Genomic DNA, 23,722 nt, shown 5'->3' on the forward strand with positions numbered 1-23,722 from the left:
TGTATGTTCTGAGAAAAGATATTCTGCTTTTGGAGGTCAAGAGGAGGAAGTTTCAGCAGTCAAATGATTTTGGGGTACTAGGATTCTTTTTTAGAAAATTACAATGAACATGAACAAATCTAAAGGAAAGAAACCTGTTTAAATCCAACATTTCTCAAACTTAATTGATCAGTCAACCACAATTTTGAGTAATATCATGGACCTAGGGTTCTCTGGAACCCACTTTGGGAAAGACCAAAGTATTGTAAAGCACACCAACTATTGTAATTATGCCTCTGCTGACAACAATTAATTTGTAAAAATGAAGGTGTCAGTAGGGTAACTAAAATTTCAGGTTTCTCTACAACAGACAGAGGTGCAGGTGAGGTGGACAACAGGGAAGAAATGGCATTGATCTCGGCGTGGGTCATGAGGAAGAGGGTCTGCACACTGATGAAATACTTTCTTTGGGAAAGATAGTAGGGCTGGCAGTTTTAGAGGCAACGAAAACATTTGTCCTACCTTTTTGTCATGTTCTCTTGTGCTTTACCTCATCAAGTTCTTAAGCTCTCAGAAGTTGGTATTATCACCTGTTCTAGGGGGTGGAGCTGGAATTCAAAACCAGGTTGCCCTGCATTCACTTAGGCCTTTAAGTGGAAACAGAGCAAGTCCTCCCAGCTCTGCCAAAACCTGTGATCTCTGTCTTCAGGTGCCGCTCCCCCCCCTTTTTTTTTTGGTTAAACCTTATCCGAGGATATTTTTCCATTGATTTTTTAGGGAGAGTGGAAGAGAGAGGGAAAGACAGAGAAAAACATTGATGTGAGAGAAACACATCTATTGGTTGCCTCCTGCACAGGCCCTGACCAGGGCTCAGGCCTGGAAGTAGCCTGCAACGAAGGCACGTGCCCTTGACTGGAATTGGGTCTGCAAGCCGAAGCTCTATCCCAGGGGTGGGCAAACTTTTTGACTCGAGGGCCACAATGGGTTCTTAAACTGGACCTGAGGGCCGGAACAAAAGCATGGATGGAGTGTTTGTGTGAACTAATATAAATTCAAAGTAAACATCATTACATAAAAGGGTACGGTCTTTTTTTTCAATAGTTTTATTCATTTCAAACGGGCCGGATCTGGCCTACGGGCTGTAGTTTGCCCACGGCTGCTCTATCCACTGAGCCAAACCGTCTGGGGCTGGGTTCCTTTTTGTTCCAATGCACTGTAGCTTGGAGGCCACACAGATCGCCCCACTGCAGTTTCTAGAGCAATACTCATTTTTTTGGAAGTTATTGAGGCAATCTTGCGTCAAAGGGGGGAGACGTGGGTGTAGGCAAATGAGATAAGATATTCAGTATTGAATCATTTTTTTCTGTTCTGACTTGCTTGCCTTGAGGATGAGTGCTAAGTGTCCTCTTGATGTTCACTTTTGCATTCTGCCCTTTAAGAGAACTGGAGTTCTGTCTGGCCACCGCCAGGATCTCAGGCCCTGTGTGTGTGGGCTGCGGAATAACTGTTGAATTGTCTAACATACCCACCTCTTTATACCACCTAATGTTTCTGATGTCTCCATTCCCAGAATTGAAGATATGCCTGAACTGCGATTTCAAGTTAGTCCAGTGTTTGTGAGAATAAATCATTGATTCCAGAATACGTTTATTTATCCCTCAACTTGGGCTTGGAATGGTGTGGAGCTGTTATATGCAGACCGAAATCTGTTGGGAAACTACTCAGCTATGAAGGTTTCCTAATTTTTTGACTGCTGTTTCTTTCCTCTCATAAGTATTTAAAATCCCGTGCTTTAAAGGATCTTGATCTGAAATACAAGGTGTCTCAAAAAATCTATACACATAGGTCCAGTTTTGAAAAGGAAATGTATTTTAATAAACACTGCCTTTATAATTATTCAGAGTGTGTGTGTACATTTTTTGGGGGACACTCTATCAGCGGTTCTCAACCTGTAGGTCGTGACCATCGGAAAACACATATAGCATATCAGATATTTACATTACAATTCATAATAGTAGCAAAATTACAGATATGAAGTAGCAACGAAAATAATTTTATGGTTGGGGGTCATCACAACATGAGGAACTGTATTAAAGGGCCGCGGCAGTAGGAAGGTTGAGAACTACTGCTCTATATACTTTCAAGGGAAGATGCATAATGTATAAAGTTTCTCCACCTTAAAGTGTTTAAGATTGGATTGGTTGAAAAGACCACTAGGGGGTACACCAACGAAGCATAACAAAATGCGGAGACAAAGAAACAGGACAAAATTGTCAATGGAAGATATAGAGTTCAGAACCACACTTTTAAGGTCTCTCAAGAACTGTTTAGAAGCTGTCGATAAACTTAATGAGATCTACACGAAAACTAATAAGACCCTCGATCTTATATTGGGGAACCAACGAGAAATTAAGCACACACGGACTGAAATAACGAATATTATACAGACGCCCGACAGCAGACCAGAGGAGCACAAGAATCAAGTCAATGATTTGAAATGCGAGGAAGCAAAAAACATCCAACCGGAAAAGCAAAATGAAAAAAGAATCCAAAAATGCGAGGATAGTGTAAGGAGCCTCTGGGACAGCTTCAAGCGTACCAACATCAGGATTATAGGGGTGCCAGAAGATGAGAGAGAGCAAGATATTGAAAACCTATTTGAAGAAATAATGACAGAAAACTTCCCCCACCTGGTGAAAGAAATGGACTTACAGGTCCAAGAAGCGCAGAGAACCCCAAACAAAAGGAATCCAAAGAGGACCACACCAAGACACATCATAATTAAAATGCCAAGAGCAAAAGATAAAGAGAGACTCTTAAAAACAGCAAGAGAAAGAAACTCAGTTACCTACAAGGGAATACCCATACGACTGTCAGCTGATTTCTCAACAGAAACTTTGCAGGCCAGAAGGGAGTGGCAAGAAATATTCAAAGTGATGAATACCAAGAACCTACAACCAAGATTACTTTATCCAGCAAAGCTATCATTCAGAATTGAAGGTCAGATAAAGAGCTTCACAGATAAGGAAAAGCTAAAGGAGTTCATCACCACCAAACCAGGATTATATGAAATGCTGAAAGGTATCCTTTAAGAAGAGGAAGAGGAAGAAAAAGGTAAAGATACACATTATGAACAACAAATATGCATCTATCAACAAGTGAATCTAAGAATCAAGTGAATTAATAATCTGATGAACAGAATGAACTGTTGATTATAATAGAATCAGGGACATAGAAAGGGAATGGACTGACTATTCTTGGGGGGGAAAGGGGTGTGGGAGATGTGGGAAGAGACTGGACAAAAATCGTGCACCTATGGATGAGGACAGTGGGTGGGGAGTGAGGGCGGAGGGTGGGGCGGGAACTGGGAGGAGGGGAGTTATGGGGGGAAAAAAAAAGAGGAACAAATGTAATAATCTGAACAATAAAGATTTAATTAAAAAAAAAAAAAAAGATTGGATTGGTTCATGTAGGCAGTTAGGGAAGGGGGCGGGCCTAGAAGCAGAAAGGATCCTTCCACTATTGATTGGATAAGTGACATTTAAGGTTAATTCCATGGAAGCATCTGGGTTTGCAAATGACCTCCTTCCCCTCTCATCTCCAGCTTCCTGAGATACTGTGCTTGTTCTGAGCTCATTCAGAGTAATAAACTGCACCCGTAATTCATGAGCTTGCAAGGCCTTCTGTAATCGCTTGCAGCCAGGAGAATAATGGCAACATTTAAAATTACAGATCGCTCATTTTGGACCCTTTCTCTTTCAAATTATGAATGAAATTTATGAGCCAATTACCAGATGGTAGAGCCTCTTTGCAAAGACCAAGCGCCCCCATGTTTTTACTACTGCTGTTGCTTGTGTTCGTGTGTGTGTGTGTTCGTGTGTGTGTGTGTGTGTGTGTGTGTGTGTGTGTGTGTGTGTGTGAGAGAGAGAGAGAGAGAGAGAGAGAGAGAGAGAGAGAGAGAGAGAGAGAGAGGAGAGAGAGGAGAGAGGAGAGAGGAGAGAGGAGAGAGGAGAGAGGAGAGAGGAAGGAAGGAAGGAAGGAAGGAAGGAAGGAAAGAAGGAAGGCCAAGAAGGGAGCAGGCAATCCTCCCTTGGTGTTCCCAAAGCTCTCATTCTTAATTTGAAATAGATTTTACAGAAGGACTCTGTCAGGGTTAGAATTGTCATTTGTTATTAGCTAGCTCGTGTGTGAATTGAAGCCGAATATATTGGGTGAGAAGATTCTGGATATAAAAGAACAAGATTCCCTACAGAGTCTCTCTTCAAACTGAAGACTGAAAAGCAAACATGTAAAGCAGTGTATAGGTAATCAGGTTTTCAGTAGCTGTTTCTGAAATGACTATAATTACGCAAATTCCAGGCCTTTAAAAATTCCAAAGGAACAGCAGGGTCAAGAAAGGAGGCTACACATTTATAGGATGTGATTTGAGTTAGCCAGTTGGAACTTGAGTTCTTTTTTAACTTTAAAATTGTTTCTCTTTTCAGAAACTGGTAAGAGTGTTAGCATAACTTTAATGCATTTAGAAGTTAGACCATATTAATCATGGACTTCTCACTTTCTGTCATGAGTTCTGGACATTTTGGCTTGAAATCAGTCATCAGTGTGTTCCTTAGATGTTTACAGAATCTTGTTTATATCTCTTTCTAGCCCTTTCACCCAGGTTTTATCTGAGTGATTGGAAGTGACATTTATTTATTGACTATGGAGGCTAGATTACACTAATGGATAATTGCAATCCATCTCCCATTGTGAGAGCATAACATTAAGTGAGGGGATGTTGGTCAAATTTTATATCTATTATAGAATTAACTCTACAGCCTGAAAGTCTTTAAGATTGGTTTGTATGGGATGATTCTGTTCCTATTGTGGTTTGGTAGAATAATAAATGCAGAACTATAGTTGTCCTGTAAGTATATGAAACATAAGGGAAATTGCATGTATCCTTGAGTATTAAATTCATATCAGGAAATGAGGCTTCCTTCTTGATGTGTTGGACACATTCTATTATTAGCCTGTGAAGGCAATGTCTGGTTTAGTGACTAGGGTTGTAATAAGGAGAGTTTCTCATATTTTTCTGGAGTAGTTAAATTTTGATTAATGTATATTGTCAGTGTTGGTGAATTGTATGTTTGTGTTCTTTTTGGTCCTGGTAATTTAAGAATATGTACTATCTTTGAAGGGAAAAACGTTTTATAACTCTTCTTACATAGAAGAAAAAGGTGATGCCTTTTGATCTTTTGTATGAAAGATATTCATGACATCCAAATCATTCATTTTACAGTTATTAAAAATGTGTTACTTTACTGGTAAGAAGGATGAAGAAAGCTGTTCACTGCAGCTTTAGTAGCTAAAAACCTAATGATGTACCAGTAAGTTCTTTTTTGGCCTTGACAGGATGGTTTATGTATATGCTTTATAATGATTCAGCATAGTTACTGTACATGTTTCTTTACTCTCTTTTCCATATTTTCTTATTTTGCCTGTTTCATTGATTTTATAGTGATCCATTTTTAGTAACTGGGAATTCTTTATATGTCTGAAACAGGGTTTCTTGCCCACTGTCTGAGGTTGGACAATCTAAAGGGATAACAGATAACCTCAGTCAATAATAAATTTATTGTGATTACAGGATTTCTGTTTTCAAAATAGGTGACAGTTGTGAACCACAAGGAATTTTCAAGAAATTTCCTCTTTCACGCTTGATGGCAGGAATTAGAGTACAAAGATAATTATAATTTGTAATCATCAAAGTTATGGAAATTTGAGGCTTATTTTGACAGCCTTATAGCAATTGGTTCCTTTACCTCCCTAGCTCCACTTGCTCTCTGGTAAGGGTAGGATTGTGTCTTAAGGCATACATGTGATAGGGCAGCCCTTCTCCAACTTACATAGGAATCTCCCGGGGATCTTGTTGAAATGCCTGCCCTGGTTCAGTATGTCTGGGTAGAGCTTGAGAGTATTAGGGCCCAGAGGGTGCATTTCAAGCAAGCTCCCATGTGGTCCTGAGCAGTGGGTGTGGGTAAGGGGAGTGTATCAGTGGCCATAGCTTCACTTGTCTAATTGCAGCAGCGGTTGCTGGCTTTAACTTTTTTAGGATGCTTTTTATCCTTAGGGCTTGATTTCCTAAAATTCAGTTTTGTTTGTTTTTTACTAATTTATGGGAAGCATATTTAAAATGCTTATTGCCCTGTTTGCCTAGTCAAATAAGATCTAATGTGAGAAGAGTTGCTCCTCTTTTGTTATTATTTAAATCAGTGGTTCTCAACCTTGGCTGCATATTAGAATCACCTGGGAATCTTTTTAAAATCCTGATTTCTGGGCCTCATCCTCCGGAAATTCTGTTTCTTTGTTATGGGCTGGGGCCACAACATTAGTGACAAAGAAACAGAATTTCTGGAGGATGAGGCCCAGAAATCAGGATTTTAAAAAGATTCCCAGGTGATTCTAATGTGCAGCCAAGGTTGAGAACCACTGATTTAAATGGTTGGAATTAAAATTATTTGGTAATGTTTTTAATACTGTCTTCAACATCCTCCCCCTAAGGAAAACACCAAACCCAATTGCAATTAAACAAGGTAAGTTGCCTGGCTCAGTGACTTATTTGGTTGGAGTGTCATCTCAGGTACCAAAAGGTTTCGAGTTTGATTCCTGGTCAGGGCACTTACCTAGGTTTCTGGTCCCATCCCCAGTCCTGGCACATATGGGAGGCAACTGTTTGTTATTTCTCTCTCCCTTCCTCTCTCTGTAAAATCGATAAACATATCCTCAGATGAGGATTAAAAAACAATAACAAGGTAAGCTAGTTGAACAGGGCAGTAGTTGAAGGGAATAGAAGCTTTCAATAGGTTTTGAATAATGGTATTTCAGGTGCAGGGGTTACTTTGTATTGTTGGTATTAGGTGTCTTTTTAGTTCACCTGGGGTGCACCCTAGCTGTAGGTTTAGTAATAGGTAACCTTGATCCCAGTATAAACCCAGTGCATAATTTATGGTTTAGAGCAGGGGTCCTCAAACTATGGCCCACGGGCCACATGCAAATACAAATACTGTATTTGTTTCCGTTTTGTTTTTTTACTTCAAAATAAGATATGTGCAGTGTGCATAGGATTTTGTTCATAGTTTTTTTTAAAACTATAGTTCAGCCCTCCAACGGTCTGAAGGACAGTGAACTGGCTCCCTGTTTAAAAAGTTTGAGTACCCCTGGTTTAGAGCACTGGATTCAAATCTCAACTCTGCCATTTGTTTAAGCTGTGTGACTTTGAATGAGTTGCTTATGTTCTGTTTCTTAAGCTGAGAGGATCATAGTATCTTCCTGATTGGGTTGCTATGGAGTAATTAAAAGAGGTAATAAATGCCAATTGTTTGTAAGCTGTCCTAGAATAAGCTCAGGACAGATAATCAGCTCCAGTAACCCAGAGAGATCCTCTGGCCTGCATCTCTGCTTTCCTGCTCCCAGTTTGAGCTGTCTGGTCTCTTTCTACCCACTTCCTCTTTCCTTTTCCTGGAGTTAGTAGAGAGTGGACAAGGTTTCTGATTCCTCACTATAACTTGTGTCCATTAACCTGCACTTTTTGGTGACCTCCCAGAGAGGTGATATGCAGGAGAATTCCCAGTCTCCTGTCAGTCTTTCCCAGTCCATCCAGTTGCAGAAACAGCAAAGAAGCCAGTTGGTGTACAGCCCTCTCTGTAGTGGCCAGACCATTATCAAATGGCCCTTCACAGACTCCCATTTCTAGATGACTGATGCTTTACTTTTGAACTTTGTACCGTGTCCTTTCGCCCTAAAACCCTTTAATCATCTTTTAAAAAATCAATCAACAAATATTTATTGAATGTTTCCTTGTAGGCCCACAGGCTGCTCTGTGATTTCTGTCCTGAGTCCTGCTCTCATCCAGGGAGCCCAAATTAGCCCTGGCCAGTTTATTTGGTGTCTGTTCTTTTAGATTATGGCCAGTAGCTGAGCAGTCTCAGTTTTGTTCTTGGAGTGAGTGTATGTGCGCAGAGCACGAGATGGCAGGGGAGCCGCCCAGTACTAGCTTTGTGGAGCAGCATCTCCATTCTTGATGTAGTGGAGAGAGTGGCTAAGCAGCATGTCACCAGGTGTTTCTTCCTTTTTTATTAGCTCTACTAGAGGCCTGGTGCACAAAAATTTGTGCACTCGGGGCGGGAGAGGAGGTCCCCCAGCCCGGCCTGTGCCCTCTTGCAGTCTGGGACCCCTCGGGAGATAATGACCTGCTGGCTTAGGCCTGCTCCCGGGTGGCAGAGGGCAGGCCCAATCCCTAGGTGCAGCCCCTGGTCGGGCTCAGAGCAGGGCCGATTGGGGAGTTGGGGCGCCGCCTCCTGTCATGCACAGAGCAGGGCGGATCGGGAGGTTGCGATGCCACCCCAAGTCACGCTCAGGGTAGGGCTGATTGGGGGGTTGTGGCACCACCCCCTGTCACACTCAAGGCAGGGTCGATAGGGAGGTTGCGGCGCCACCCCCTGTCACGCACAGAGCAGGGCCCATCAGGGGGGGTTGGGGCTCCGTACCCTGTCACACACAGAGCAGGGCCGATCAGTGGGTTGAGGAGCTCCCCCCTGTCACGCACAGAGCAGGGCCAATCAGGTGGTTGAGGAGCTCCCCCCTGTCACTCACAGAGCAGGGCCGATAGGGGAGTGGGGCACCGCCTCCTGTCACACACAGAGCAGGGTGGATCAGGGGGTTGGGTGCCGCTACTGTCACACTCAGGGCAGGGCCGTTGGGGATGGGGGCGCCGCACCCTGTCACACACAGAGCCGCAGGGCGATCAGAGGGTTGGGGAGCTCCCCCCTGTCACGCACAGAGTAGGGCTGATCAGGGGGTTGAGGAGCTCCCCCCTGTCAAAAACAGAGCACGGCGGATAGGGAGGTTGTGGCCACGCCCCCTGTCACACACAGAGCCGCAGGGCGATCAGGGGTTTGGGGAGCTCCCTCTTGTCACGCACAGAGCAGGGCTGATCCGGGGGTTGAGGAGCTCCCCTCTGTCAGGAACAGCGCAGGGCGGATAGGGAGGTTGTGGCCACGCCCCCTGTCACACACAGAGCCGCAGGGCAATCAGGGGGTGTGGTCGCTGCCCCCTGTCACGCTGATCCCGGTGCTGGGAGGCATATTACCTTTTTACTATATAGGATAGAAGCCTGGTGCACAGGTGGGGGCCAGCTGGTTTGCCCTGAAGGGTGTCCTGGATCAGGGTGGGGGTCCCGCTTGGGTGCCTGGCCAGCCTGGGTGAGGGAATGATGGCTGTTTGCATCTGGTCACACCCCCTTCAGGGTGGGGGTCTCGCTTGGGTGCCTGGCCAACCTGGGTGAGGGGATGATGGCTGTTTGCAGCTGGTCACACACCCTTTAGGGTGGGGGTCCCCACTGGGGTGCCTGGCCAGCCTGGGTGGGGGGCTGAGGGCCATTTTCAGGCTGGCGGGTGACTGAAGCTCCCAACCTGTCCTTTTTTCCTTTTTTTTAATTCTGGGCCAGCTTTAGCTCTGAGGCTTGGCTCCAGCTATGAGACCTCCGCTGCTGAAAGCAGGTTTCTGGCCTTTGTTTACCTTCTGTATTTGAAACAATGTTGCGGTCCTGCTGGCTGAAGCCCGGGGTTTTGTTTAGCTTCTATATTTGTTACAATGTTGCTTAGAGTGCAACTGAGAGGCTGGCAAGGCAGGCAGGGAAGCTTGGCTCCCTCCGTCACTGAAGCAAGCAAGCCTCCTTGTTCGCGTCAGCTGCCTGGCTGCCGGCCGCCATCTTGGCTGGCAGTTAATTTGCATATAGCCCTGATTAGCCAATGGGAAGGGTAGCGGTCGTACGCCAATTACCATTCTTCTCTTTTATTAGATAGGATTCTCTCAGCTGAAGGCTTTTTATGACTGGTTGTGCTGGAACATCTGAAATGTGTTTTGGTTGGGGCCACCACAAGTAGTTTTCCCTTGGCATTTGGTGGGCGGGGCACCCTCTGGGAGCGAGCACAAGCCTGGGGTTTTGTTGGACAGCATCTTGCCAGTAATTCCCAGCTGGAAACTGAATCGGTGCTGAGGAGGTTGCAGCAGGCTTTTGTAAGGCCTTCTGTCTTGGAATGTTAACCAGTTGACAGCACTTGTGAGGAAGGATTTAAAGACAATGCGCACTGAAAACTTCTGTTGGCTGGTCTTCTTGAACCCCGTCCCCCTTATATATACAAGGTGAGGCAAAGGTGGGCTTACAGTTATGGGTATGTGAAACACAGAGTTTATTTTTGTATTATTATTTGTTAATTATTGTATTTTCCATGCAAACAACTGTAAAAGCCCACCCTGTATAATGTAATGTGAGGGGATTTCCTGTTCTGAGAGATGTTTGCATCTGGGCTCACCATTCAAGCCCAAGTCCCAGGGCCTGAGCTAAATAAAAGGGATTCAGGAGAGTGCTGACATCGGCTTATTCTCTCATCACTCCAGTTTGGAGAGGGGGAAGGCCCCACTATTTGCTCCCAAACAGCTGGATGCCTTTGGTTGTTGATTTACAGTGTTCATCACCCTAAATTCCATTCTTTTTCACCATCATCTTTTCCTACAACTTTGTTCAGCTTAGAGTTAAAATTGTTTTTATTCTCTGGTGGTGTTTCTCATTTCCATCTGCAGATGAGTTGAAGTTCAGGCTTAGAATGGGGTTCTGATGTGTGAGTAAAGCTGCACTGTGACTTTGTGTTTGGGTAATAGGCAGAAGCAGATGTCCTTGTTGATTGAGAATAAATGGAGTTCAAGGTGCCTTAAGGGTTCTTGCTCTTGTTCTTTTTTTTTTTTTTTTTTTTTTTTTTTTTTTTTTACACCTGTCTCTGGTCTCTTTGGAGTACTTCTTCAATACCTAGTATTCTGTAAGTGAGAGGTGTTTACCAGTTCAGATGAAGTCTTAGGAATTACACGGACAGAGTATGAATGTTTAAAGGGATTTCACCATTATGTTATATACGTATATATACATTACTCCGAACTTTTCAGAGGAAGCATTCACTATTGTGATTATGACTAAAACTTTTAAAATGTAAAGAAAAACTCAGTTTACATTTCTAAAGGCCCATGTGTGGGACCAAATCTGTCCCTTTTTTATTTTATTATTTTATTTTTTTAATATATTTTATTGATTTTTTACAGAGAGGAAGGGAGAGAGATAGAGAGTTAGAAACATCGATGAGAGAGAAACATCGATCAGCCGCCTCCTGCACATCTCCTACTGGAGATGTGCCCACAACCCAGGTACATGCCCTTGACCGGAATCGAACCCGGGACCCCTCAGTCCGCAGGCCGACGCTCTATCCACTGAGCCAAACCGGTTTTGGCTGTCCCTTTTTTAAATGTCAGGTTTTTAGAGCTGGACCAACAGTTCTGGGTTTCTGCTGGAAAGTAACTTCAATTTTCATACTTTGAGATCACAAATGGCAGATACTTTCAGTGTTTTTGTAGTCAGGTGGGAGAGTGATGCTGTGTCTCCTAAGTTTCCTCTGGAGTTGAGTGCATCACTGCCCGCAGCAGCAACAAAATCTTGGTCATAATTTCTCACCTACCCACCCACCCTCTGCCTCCTTTCTCATTGATAATAAAGCAGCGGTTGTTAGGTTGGCAATATTTTACCTTAGGGATTGTGTCATTATGCCCCAATTCTGAGGAAATGAAAAGAATACTATCTTCTTTAAACTTATTTTCAGGTGTTTTTTTTTTTGTTGTTGTTGTTAGTCCTCACCCGAGGATATTTTTCCATTGATTTTTAGGGAGAGTGGAAGAGAGAGGGAAAGATGGAGAGGAACATCAATGTGAGAGAAACACATTGATTGGTTGCCTCCTGCATGCACCCCACCAGGGCTGGGCCTGGGGAGGAACCTGCAACCAAAGTACATGCCCTTGACTGGAATCGAACCCTGGACCCTTTGGTCTGCAGTCTAGGGCTGGAAAAATCTTTAAACTCACTACTGCGGTCACCCAGCTGGCAGGGTTCAGTGGTTGAGCATCGACCTATGAACCAGGAAGTCACGGTTCCATGCCTGGGTTATGGGCTTGATCCCCAATGTGGGACATTCAGGAGGCAGCCACTCAATGATGCTCTCTCATCGTTTCTATCTCTCCCTCTCCCTTCCTCTATGAAATCAATAAAAATATTTTTTAAAAAAACCCTCTCTACTGAGGTAACATGTAGGAATGTGTACAAATCATAATGTATAGTTGGCATTTTCACAAACTGAAGACATCTGTTTAACTAGCACCTAGATCCAGAAACTGAATCTTGCCAGCTCCTCTTTAGACGCTATCTTCACCACCATACTTTTGTTTTGAATTGTTTCACAAGAGGAGGGCAGAACCAGGTTCAAGGAATGTAGGGATAACTATGTGGGGCAAGTGGAATGGGGAACAAATGGAAGGTGGGGGAAGATTGACAGCTATCTTTTTTCTTGACCTCATCCTTATACCTTGAAGTTCAAATATCTGTTTTCTTCTGTTTTTAGTAGATTGCAACTTACATTTACATCCAAACTTTAAAATTTCTTAGAGCTCTGCTTGGGGAAGGGATTGTGGCTTCTAAGAAACACATATCTCACCCAGCAAGAAATTTGAACAGTCCATTTTGGAATTTCATAACATAATTTTCAAGGCTTTGTAAGTTGCTCTGGATATTTTTCCTTTACTGATGAAGCACTTCCATAAAACAAGAACACTTTTGTTTATGGGGGAAATTTTAGTATATTTCTGTACTTTAGCTGGTTTCTCCCTTTAATATGTGATTAGTTTAATTTCAGGCCTATTACTAGTAGCCAGTGAGAAATACATTCATTGCTCAACTTTGCTAGTATAGCAGAGCCTGGTTTCAGTTAATTTGCAGAGTTCATTATAGTGCATAATTCATGGGATCCAAGAAATCCAGACTCACAGCCACGGTAGCCTAAAACTTAATTATTTTCTCTGGAGCAATTCAAGTGACAGCTAAAACAAGCACTTACTAAACTATAAACCGTGACTCGGGTTTGCTCATTCAAACCTGAGTTTCCATTCTGATGTTCATGCCACAACATAGTGGTAACAGCGCTTTCTCCTTGAACTTTTCCAGTTTTCTGGACTGGCACAGAGAATTCTGTTTTTCACCCCCCATAGCACATTCTAGTAATCTTCCTTAATCTGTTCCCTTTAAAAGAATTATCCTAGTGAGGTGTTTTTATTTATTTTATTTTATTTTTTTAACTCATTTGTGTTGTTGGTTTAGGAACTCAATCACCATTTAAAACATTTTTTTCCCGATGATGAAAAGCATTCTTAGTTTTAAATGGCTGGTTAATAAGTGAACTTTTAAAAGGTAGACTATTTGAGGTTGATTCTGCTTGTATTTTTTTTATAGATATATTTTTATTGATTTTAGAGAGGAAGGGAGAGGGATAGAAACATCAATGATGAGAGAGAATCATTGATGGGCTGCCTCCTGCACGCCCCCTACTGGGGATCGAGCCTGCAACCCAGGCATGTACCCTGGGCCGGAATCGAACCTGGAACCCTTCAGTCCGCAGGCCGACAGTCTATCCACTGAGCCAAACCCGCTAGGGCTGCTTATATTTTTAAAATAACCTCTTCACCAGCACTTCTTGCTTGCTTATGGTCCTGTATTATGGTTTTTATCCACATTGCTGGTGAAAATAAGAGTCTAGCAGTTATATAGCACTTACTGTGTGCCAGGCACTAAACATTTTACATATATTAACTCATTTAATCCTTATACCTACCATGGCAGCATGGGTTAACTGTGTGTCAGAGATGTAGAAGTAGGGGCCAAACTCACTGGCAGTCCAACTCCGAGCCTCATTTGTGGAGCATTTTCCTCCTTCCTTTACTGTTCTTTAAAAAAACAAATTATCTTTTAGAAAATAACTTTATTTACATATGAAAAATTTGTAAAAACTGAGGAAGAAATAGTGACAGTTGATCTGTTTAATATCTTCTTTAAAAAACAGGGAGATTAGGCAATTACAAGAAATGTTATCATTAAAGTAATTTATTCATACTACATATATTACAGTGAAGACCATAAGCTGTGAGATTAAGTCAGACACTTTCCATTTTGGAAAGACATGAGGCGCACACAGTAAAATGTTACTGTGCTTTGGCCAGTGACTGAATGTGCCATTGGTCCACTGTGATTCTTTGCTTATTGGTGAAATTGGTTCTCATGAGCAGTTTGTGTGCAGTAAGTATGCCATGTGCTTCTATAGTACTTAGGCTAACACAGGAAAGTTTAATCATGGCTTTCTCCAGTTTCATTTAAAGAGTGCAGTGGGGAGCCCTCTGGAAGTTTGAAATAGTGTAGTTGAACACAGTTGACCTTTTTGTTTGACTGATTTACTGACCTTTCTGTGTCTCTGACCCCATACTCCCCCCACCCCTTCCACCCAATCAGGATTCCTGCCTGCCTCAGCCTGAATACGTAAAAATAACTGCAAGGTCCATGTGGATATAGCTCTTTGGGAAAATGCCATTCTCTTGAATTTAACAGTGTAGTACCTTTTTCCATCTCTTCCAGCTAATTCCAGTTTTACCCTCAGGAGTAACTAAATATTGTTTCCCATCCAGCAGGTTCATTGTTCATCTTCTCTGGGCTGAACAACACTCTGCTCCCCTTGCCATTTTTTAAATGAAGATTTTAGGTGCTTTATTATTCTGGTTGTGGAGATCCTGCCAGTATCCTTTACAAATGATAACCCATATTTTAAGCTTTCTGTGTATACTATAACTGGTATAATATTTTATATACCATTTGACTCAGCCAGTCTGCTTCTAGGAATTGGTTTAGACTTGGCACAGGGATGTTTATCAAGTGTATTTTCACTGGGTACCACAGTGAAAAATTGTAACCAGTAACGAATTAGTTAAATTAGGGAACATCTGTTTCATGTAGTCATTAAAATGGTACCGTAGCAGATTATCTGATGATAAAGTAGTAAGTGGAAAAAGCAAGTGAGAAAATAGTATGTGCAGTATATACAGGGTCTCCAAAAAAATGTATACACACTTTACCAGCAGATAGGTGTTAAATGAAAATGAAATGTATTTTAATAAACACTGTCTTTATAATTATTCAAAGTGTGTATACATTTTTTTGGGACACCTTATATAATCTTTTTGGGATAGGGGATAAAATAATTTAAATAAGTAGTATATTTGTTCAGGAAAAGTACTATAAAAGGATAGATACCATAATCAACAGTGTTTTATCTCTGAGTGGTCAGAATAAGTTGAGTTTTCTTTTTGTTTATCTGAGAAATATTTGTCGATCTTTTGCCAGATGCCTGGCATGTGCCAAACACCAGACATTCAATCAATGGTGAAAAGTGGCTATTATGTTATAACTAGAGGCCCGATGCACGAAATTCGTGCAAGGGGCTCGGCCCTCGCAGCCCCGGCTGCCCCGGCCCTCAGAGCCCCGGCTTCGCCTGGAAGGTCGTCCAGATGGTCATTCTGCTGTTTGGCCTAATTAGCATATTAGCTCTTTATCAGATAGGATAGAGGGAGGGCCAAGTACTTTGATAGACAAAGTGTCCAGGATTCTGTGGGTGCACTTCGGGACAACTGACGTGTGAGGGAATGAAAGAAGACTTTCTGGACTTAATAGTGTAGAGACTTGGAGGGTAGGTGAGGATGGGGAGCCGTGTGTTTCAGAGTCAAATGTAGTCCCAGTTGAGAAATAGCATGCAGAAGTTTGGGAAGAGGGAGGGATGTTCAAGAGATAAGACTTCTTATTTGTATTTTCTTCAAGAAGTAATGTTAATACAATGTAATTTTCAAAAGTGGTATCTAGAGCCCTGGCCAGTGTTGCTCCGTGGTTAGAGCATTGGCCCACGCACTGAAGGGTTACTGATTTGATTCCAGATCAAGGGCATATACCTGGATTGCAGATTCGTTCCCCAGCAGGAGGCTGTTTCTTTCTCTCTCTCTCTATCCCCCCCCCCCCCCCCCCGGCCCCCTTGTTTCCACTCCTTTTAAAATCAATGGAGAAAATACCCTCCTGTGAGGATTCACAACAAAAACAACAATAATGGCCCTAGTTGGTTTGGCTCAGTGGATAGAGTTTTCGATTCTAGTCAAGGGCACATGCCCAGGTTGCGGGCTCAATCCCCAGTACAGAGTGTGCAGGGGGTAGCCGATCAATGATTCTCTCTTATTATTGATGTTCTCTCTCTTTCCCTCTCCCTTCCTGTATGAAAAAACAAAACAAAAACAACAACAACAACAAACCAACAGTAGTGGTATCTAGAATCTTCCTCTTGGAAAGAAGAGGGAGTGACAGAAGCATTGGGGAAACTGTCATGTCTTAAGGAGAAGCAGCTCCCCTAGCTGTGAATAGAGGCAAAGAATGTTTTCCCAGACTGCTGGGCTGGGCGTGTCTGGTGAAATAGATGAACCAGATAGATAATATAATTTCTAGAAGTGCTGCTTAAATGTCTTTGCCCTCCTCCTACTTGTTAGAGTCAAACAAGCATGTGATTTATGTAAAAATACATGAATATTAGTTTTTATCAGAACCCTGCAGAACAGTATAAAAGTGATGCTTCCTGCCATAACCACTTTACAGAATAAAATTAAGAAAATCAATATTCTTTACAAATGACTAGTCACAGTGGAAAATACCATCTGTTGAACTACCATGTGCAGATAGCATTAGCAAGTCATCCCCTCCCATGCTACCCCAAGCAAAACGGAGACAGTGATTTACATAGCAAAAAACTAGCTAAGTGGAACAAGGATGGCCCAGAATTATAGTGTAGGGATCTTTAAGATGGTGCAAGCAATGGTATGACTGCCCTCCCAGTGTCTGGCCCCTGTGTTCTCTGCATTTCGTTCTAGAGAGATTGGGGTGCCCTCACTGATGTGCAGAAACTTCTGCAGGTGCTAAAAGGGAAAGGACCTAAGTTCTGACTAATGCTTTCTAGGAGATGGGATTTCAACCTAGAAAATAGCCAGCACCCTTTTGCCTCTGGGGGGTAATATAGACCGAGATGATTGTCTTTAAATATATCTAGGCTGTGCCCCCTACCAGGATAACTTGTACATTGTTTTGTACCAGGAACTGAGCTGACTGTTTTGTGATCTCCCAATTCCGGTTCTGGGAATGTGTTCTGATATACTGTGCCTGCCTACAGTACCCTGTGGGAAACCTTGTGGTGCTCTTGACATTGTAAAGGCAATCACTGGGCCCCTTAGGGATGCTGAGATTTGAGTTCCAGTGCTACACAGTTCTTGGTTACAGCACTTTTTTTGTGCTGCGATGGGATAGTTCCCGTCATATCTCTTTAACAATAAGGTGTTGGGCTCAGAGACTTTTATGTGTGGAGTACAGACTGGGCAGGGGATTCACAACCCTACCCCAAATCTGGTGGTCCCCCCACAGGAGTGCGCATCGTTTGTGTCCTGCCACTTAGTGTGAATTCTGAGTGTTGCCAGCCTCTGTCATACATGGGAATGTAAGTTTTCTGGGTTTGTAAAAGTATGAAAACTAGTGAGCAAGTCTTTTCTCTCCACAGGTTAATGCTGGATTTGCTTTTCTGCCCAACACAGAGGCAAATTCCTTAACACAAACCACAAATGGTATGCTGAATCAGCTTGTAAAAAAGTGACTTCTTAGTTTTCATCTTTTACTTTTTTTAAAGGTAAAATGTGCTTTGCCTTTAACTGTCCCAAGCCTTGAAAGGGAGTTTGTATTGTACATATGTTTTTAATAAGTCACATTTGGACCAGTTCCCTGAACTGTATCACCCAGAGGTATGGCTTTTGGCATTGACGTGTATTTAATTTGGGTGGCTACTTTCCAGAAAAAAAAAAAAGTCACTTTAACCTAATAAGCTGTCACAATTCATTCTCCCTTTGCACTCCTACTCCTCTTTAAAAAACAAACAAACAATTGTAGGTCCAGATTTTTTAAACATTCAAATTTATTGAAATAAAAATTACAAATGCAACCATTTCAAGTGTGCAGTTTGATACATTTTGAGAGTTGCGTATACCTGGGCATTACCATTCTGTTAAGATATGCCCCTTTGCAGTCATTCTCCCGCCTCCCCTCCCACAGTCCCGGTCCAAAACTGACCAGCTTTCTAGCACTGTTCTAAAAAATGGAAGCACTTTAGTGTCTAGGTTCCTTCATTATAACGTGGTTTTTTTTTTTTTTTATTTACTTAAGGTCGTGGTTCCTTACTGTTTGGAGTGTGCTTCTTTAAAAATACCACCCAGGGATATTTTTTCCCATTGATTTTTAGAGAGAGTAGAAGGAAGGAAGGGAGGGAGGGAGAGAGAGAGAAAGAGAAACATCAATCTGACATATCAATTGGTTGCCTCCTGCACTCACCCCACCCTGGCTGGGGAATGAACCTGCAACCCAGTTAGTTATGTGCCCTTGATTGCCCTTGATCAGAAATTGAACCCTTGACCCTTAGGTGCTCTGGTGAGTGGGCTGCTGCTCTACTACTGAGCCAAACAGGCCAGGGCCATTATAACGTGTGGGTTTTTTTTGTTTTTTTTTTTTTTGAGATTTATCCATACTGTGTGTACCAATAGTTCCTTCTTTTATGGCTAAATAGTCTTTTAATCTTTTTCTTTCTGCCTTTCTTAAGTTTTGTTTGTTTTTTCTTTTCTCCTCTCTAATGGTCTGGTCCTTCCATTAGTCCCTGTAGAGTCTATTTCTCAACTGGTCATTAAAGTAACTTTTACCTTTCACAGAGACTCAAAAAGCCAAGTAGCTGGAGAGGTGATCCAGCTAGGTTCTAACCTCATCCCTCCAGATAAGGGAAAAAAACAAACAAACATATCCACAGACCCAAGTTTTGTTCTATAGTATCAGAGCTGGGACTAAATGGTAGAGTTCAGGCGCAGTTCAGTGTCTTTCCCATAAACCAGGCTGCAACATCCATTTCCACAAAGTATGTGAGCTGTTTGTTTTGGAACTTTATTATTTTGGAAAATAATTCAATGCAGAATATCACTGAGTTCAGCACCGGACATCTGTCACCTGCCTCTTTATATACCTTCATTTGATAGAAAAGAAGTGTGCTCATGCCAAATAGTGAGGAACCGTGACCTTAAGTAAACAGAAAAATTTCTAATCTCTGCCAATGTAGTTTTAATTAATGAGAAAGTCTCATTCTGTTGGATCTGTATGGCTGGTTGGTGCACACTGTAACTTCTCATTATTTTCTTGTCTGAAGAAGTGCTGTGTTGAGAAAGGTGTTTCGTCTGGGGCAGTGGAGGTGGCCTGGGTATGGAATCATCAGTGTTCCAGCTCCTCCTGTCCTAGATGCTCTGTACAAACAGTAGGAACTGGGTCACAGTTCCCATAAATGGTGCATTTGTACCTCTTCATTGGTGGGTTCACATTTTGAAGAGAGCCAGTTTTTTTAAATCTGTCAAAACTGAAATGACACATTTTGCTGGTCAAATAAAAGTTTGCAGGATTTTTGGTGCTAGAGCAGAATGTGTGTGCCAGTGCAGTGTTTGGAACCATGTTCGTTTAAGTTGTGGGGTGGTATATGAACCCTCAAAAAGCGTGTTTGTTGTTTTTTTTTTCTTTCTCTGCAGCACTAGTTTTCTGACTTGCAAATCTGGGGAACAAGAAGTCTGAAACTAGACTTGGTGGACATATTCCCTGGCGGATGTATAGAAATTGCCTTAACAGCATTTTAAGAATCTGAATATAGAATCTGAATAATTAGAAAGTTAGTTTTTTCCCACTTGGGATTTTATAGACAAAGAAGTACCTCAAATACATTGGTCATCTAAGTTTTTTCTCCTAGCGCCCTGGCCTTATAGGGTAAGAGTTTGTAATTACTTTAGTTTGACTCTCCCCAAATAGCCTTCACCAGTCTGCTGCTGGTCCCTGGCTGCCTCTGAAGCTCTTAGGGAGGCATCCCTTTTTGTTTTTCTCTTTGTTATCTTGTTTGGGGGAGAAAAGATTGCTTTTGGGCCTAAGGTCTAGACAAGACAAGTAATTTTACTTCAGGGTAGCAGTTATTCAGGTGCTACTATTCGCAGGTGAGGCTACCCGGAGGCTTCTGGAGGTCAAGGCGTGCTCTTAGGTGTAACTCAGGTAGTGAATGGCTGCACTGAAATTTTCCATTTAAAAAAAAGTAGTTTTATTGATTTCAGAGAGGAATGGATCAGCTGCCTCCTGCATGCCTCACGCTGGGGATGGAGCCCGCAACCCAGGCATGTGCCCTTGACTGGAATTGAACCTGGTACCCTTCATTCCACAGGCCGACGCTCTATCCACTGAGCCAAACTGGCTAGGGCTAGAGTTTTCCTTCTTGATCCCCACTTACTATGGCTGTGGCTCTCTGCATGGCTCATGTCATGTTGTCCCCATTTCAGTTGCTGCTCCTGCCTGTTATTCTGTAACATTACCCTTTTATTTCCAGCATTCACCACTACATCAAATATTTTATTTGTTAGTATCTTGTTTTTGTTTTTCTCCACTGGAATATAAACTCCATGAAAGCAGGATTTTTTTTGTTCTTGTTCACACATTGTCCTCAAGCACCTAAAACAGTGCCTGGCAATTGGTAGTTCATATTTTTTGAAGGGATGAATGAATAAATAGTATTTGACATTTGCTGTAGTTTAGATTCTGACTTTTGGTGTTAGATTTCTCACAGTCAGGGCTTTAATTTAATACATGATATTGAATGCTAAATAAAAACCACACTTTAGATTTAACTCATAGTTTGCTGCTTGTGTGTTGAGCTGACAGCTCCCTGATGATATATTTGAGACCTCGCAGTAGCAGGAAAGAGGAGAGTTGAGTTTGCAAACTGGCAAACACATGATGGAATGCAGCTGTTAGAAGTAGATCTTGGAGTAGAACTTTGGGGACTGTGAGGTGAATTGTCAGTGATAATTTGTGAATTATTATTAATTACTTTTTTCCTTCTTAGTTTCTAGACCTCTTTGGTAAAACAGGAAATGTACCTACCTGACCTGGTTTGTTTGGTCCTGGCTGCACTGTAAAGTCCTTTCACAAGAAGCAAAGGAAAGTGTGGCATGTTTGTCAAAAACTTATAAAGTGTACTGATTCTGTCAGAAAGAAGAGTTTAGGTGGATTTTTATTACAAACATCACATCTTTAAGTCACCAGCTAGTGCACAATCTATAGGTTTACAGAAGATCAGAACCAAAGAGTTGATCCCTTGGAGAGTGGTGTTTGATTGACTCCATTATGGGTGATTTAGCAAACTTGATGCCTCACTTTCCCCCCAGTGATATTAGCTGTCTTATGACAAGGTCATAAGAATGACTGTGTGACTTGTTGCCTGTCTTGAAGAACTCCAGTTTCAAACTTAGCTTTGATCATTAGTCTGGGAAGCAGCCTAGAGTTAGTGAACCCTGGAGTCTGGTGTTCTGACCTACACCACTCGTGTATTTCGGAGCTGCAGTGTGTCTCAAGTGAAACTGGAAAACCTTAGTAATTAGGTTGGGATGTGTCCAGAGAAGTGAAGTGTCTTTAACTGCTTCAGGTCACTTGTAGGTCCCGTTAATCATGGTGGCCTGAGTTACTGGAAGAAATGAGTGCAGTTTGTGCCCAGTTCTTCATGTCTAATTCAGTTTGAGTTTTCAGTCTAATACTGTAACCAGAATTGGGAACATGCTTTAATGAAGCAAGTCCTGTGTTGTGTGCCATCTGGGCCCGGTGTGCTATCAAGATATATTCAGTACCTGCTATTTCTGACTTTTGAAATACGATTTTTTTTTTAATATTTCCCAAATCTATGAATCTTGTTTTTGTCTTCAGAACGTAAGTCATTTACAGGGGCCCTTCTTCTTTTTGTTCCATTACACAAACGTTATTTTGTTAGGTCTTTTCTCAACTGACACTGCAAATACAACTGATACAGCAAGTACAACCAAAGAGGGGGCCTATACATGTTTTCTGTTTATAAATTCTGTTGTTGTACTGCAGAAGTAACAGGACTATTTTATTATAAAGATTGTTTTTCAAATAATTTTTAGGTTTGTTGCTGAGGATGGTTCTTCTGCTTTGCACTCCTCAAAAGTGAAGACATTTGGATTGTTCTTGCCAGTGACAGTAGTGGTATCAGAAAAAAGGAGAGCACCTCTGTTTCCCCTTTTCAAGTAATAGGAGAGAGATATTAGCGCTAACAGAGAAACACCATGTATTTTAGAGTTTGGTGTGTACATGGGCAAGTTGACAGAGAAAGAGGGAGAGAATACTGATGAGAGTGATGGTGTGTGGCGCTTTTCTCTCAGAGGAGCACGCAAGTGAATTTGGGGCCATAATAGTGCCATTGCTGCTCCTTGAAATCAGGGAATCTCCTATTTAGAGACTGCAGAGAATGAAGAATTCCCTCACTGTAAATATATCCTTCCCTCCCTCCCTCCCTCCCTCCCTCCCTCCCATTTACCATTCATCCATTATCACTTTTGGAACATCATTAGTCTCTTTAAAGAGCTCAGCTCCTGTTCCATGAGACCTTTGAAGAGGGATAATTTAGTTAAGGGGATGGCTTAAGCTAGATAGACACTGGGTTTGAATCTCAGCTTTGCCTCCATTGTAATGGACTTGGTCAGGTCCTTTAGCCAGTCTGCTAAACAGCCTATCATTGACTCAGTTTCCTCATTTGTAAAAAGGGGATACTATTATTAGTACCTTTGACTTAAGTTTGCTGTGGAGTTTAAATGAGTATGTCAGGTCTAGAAAGAGTTCCTGTATATACTCTTTAAGTATTAGTGGTTGTGATTTTATACTTCCTTTTCCTACCAGTTATTTATAATCAGAAATAGTTCCTTGTTATAATATTTAACTTGATTCTCTCAATTTAGCAATATAATTTTTTAGTCAGAAATAATTTACTCCCACCCTTCTGTGAAACCCCCATGAGAAAGGGGAAGAAACAGCTCTTGGAACCAGATCAGAGACAATGTTAGCTTGTCAGTTTTTTCTCTTCCACTTGAAAATGTAAGTCTCACTTAGGATAATAGTTTGGCTTCTGGGGTGGTTGTGGTTTGGTGTCACTTGTAGTCATTTAATTGGTGGTGCATGGATTTGCAAGTGAAGATAGACTTTTGTTTGAAATCTGAGATATTCAGCAAACATTGCACTAAGTAATTTCCCCCAAAACCCCCTAGGAAATTTTATCTTTTACTTCAGTGAACCTGGAGTCTTGCCTGTTGAACTTAAAATTTGCACTGCTTATAGGTCAGTAAAGGTGTTTTTCCTAAGGTATCTCCCTACCTGATTGCTTATTGTGTAACCAGTGGGCCAAGAATCATAACCAGAACATGTCCTCTGAGTCTCTGAGTTGTTGGCTTGGAATGCGTTTTTAGGGTTTTAGTTTGAATTAGTTTATCTTGTTGAGAGTTTCAAATCTGAGGAAATGCCACCGTTGCCTGGGTGTGTGCTCTAGACAAATACCAACCCCATACCCCCAGCGTGGGTGTACCCTTGGAGGTATTTATTCCTTTAAGGGACCACACAAAACTGGGGTGTGCAGAGGTGGCTGAGGCCAGTAGGGAGGTGAGGTGTTCCCTGTCGGGTTTGTTTTCAATACCAGTCCTGCTCCCACAAAACGTGTGTATTTAGGCCTCCTTCCTCCTGCCATGGCTGGTCAGGTGAGGTGAGAATGCACAGGGAGGCAGAGGCAAGTCTGTTTTCTCTGGCATTGAGATTTGCTGATGTTCTTGGGTGCTGAGCATGCCCCCAGAAGTGAACATGATAGTTGTGAGAATAAGG

At 42.2% G+C, this 23,722-nt stretch overlaps 1 protein-coding gene across 3 annotated transcripts in view; it reads left to right on the top strand.

Moving 5' to 3' along the window:
- Positions 1-23,722, top strand: part of JARID2 (jumonji and AT-rich interaction domain containing 2) — a 291,087-nt gene that overhangs the window by 45,006 nt on the left and 222,359 nt on the right. The gene's annotated exons all lie outside the window — the stretch shown is intronic.

Source organism: Myotis daubentonii, chromosome 3 (assembly GCF_963259705.1).
Source record: "Myotis daubentonii chromosome 3, mMyoDau2.1, whole genome shotgun sequence".
Lineage (NCBI taxonomy): Eukaryota > Metazoa > Chordata > Mammalia > Chiroptera > Vespertilionidae > Myotis > Myotis daubentonii.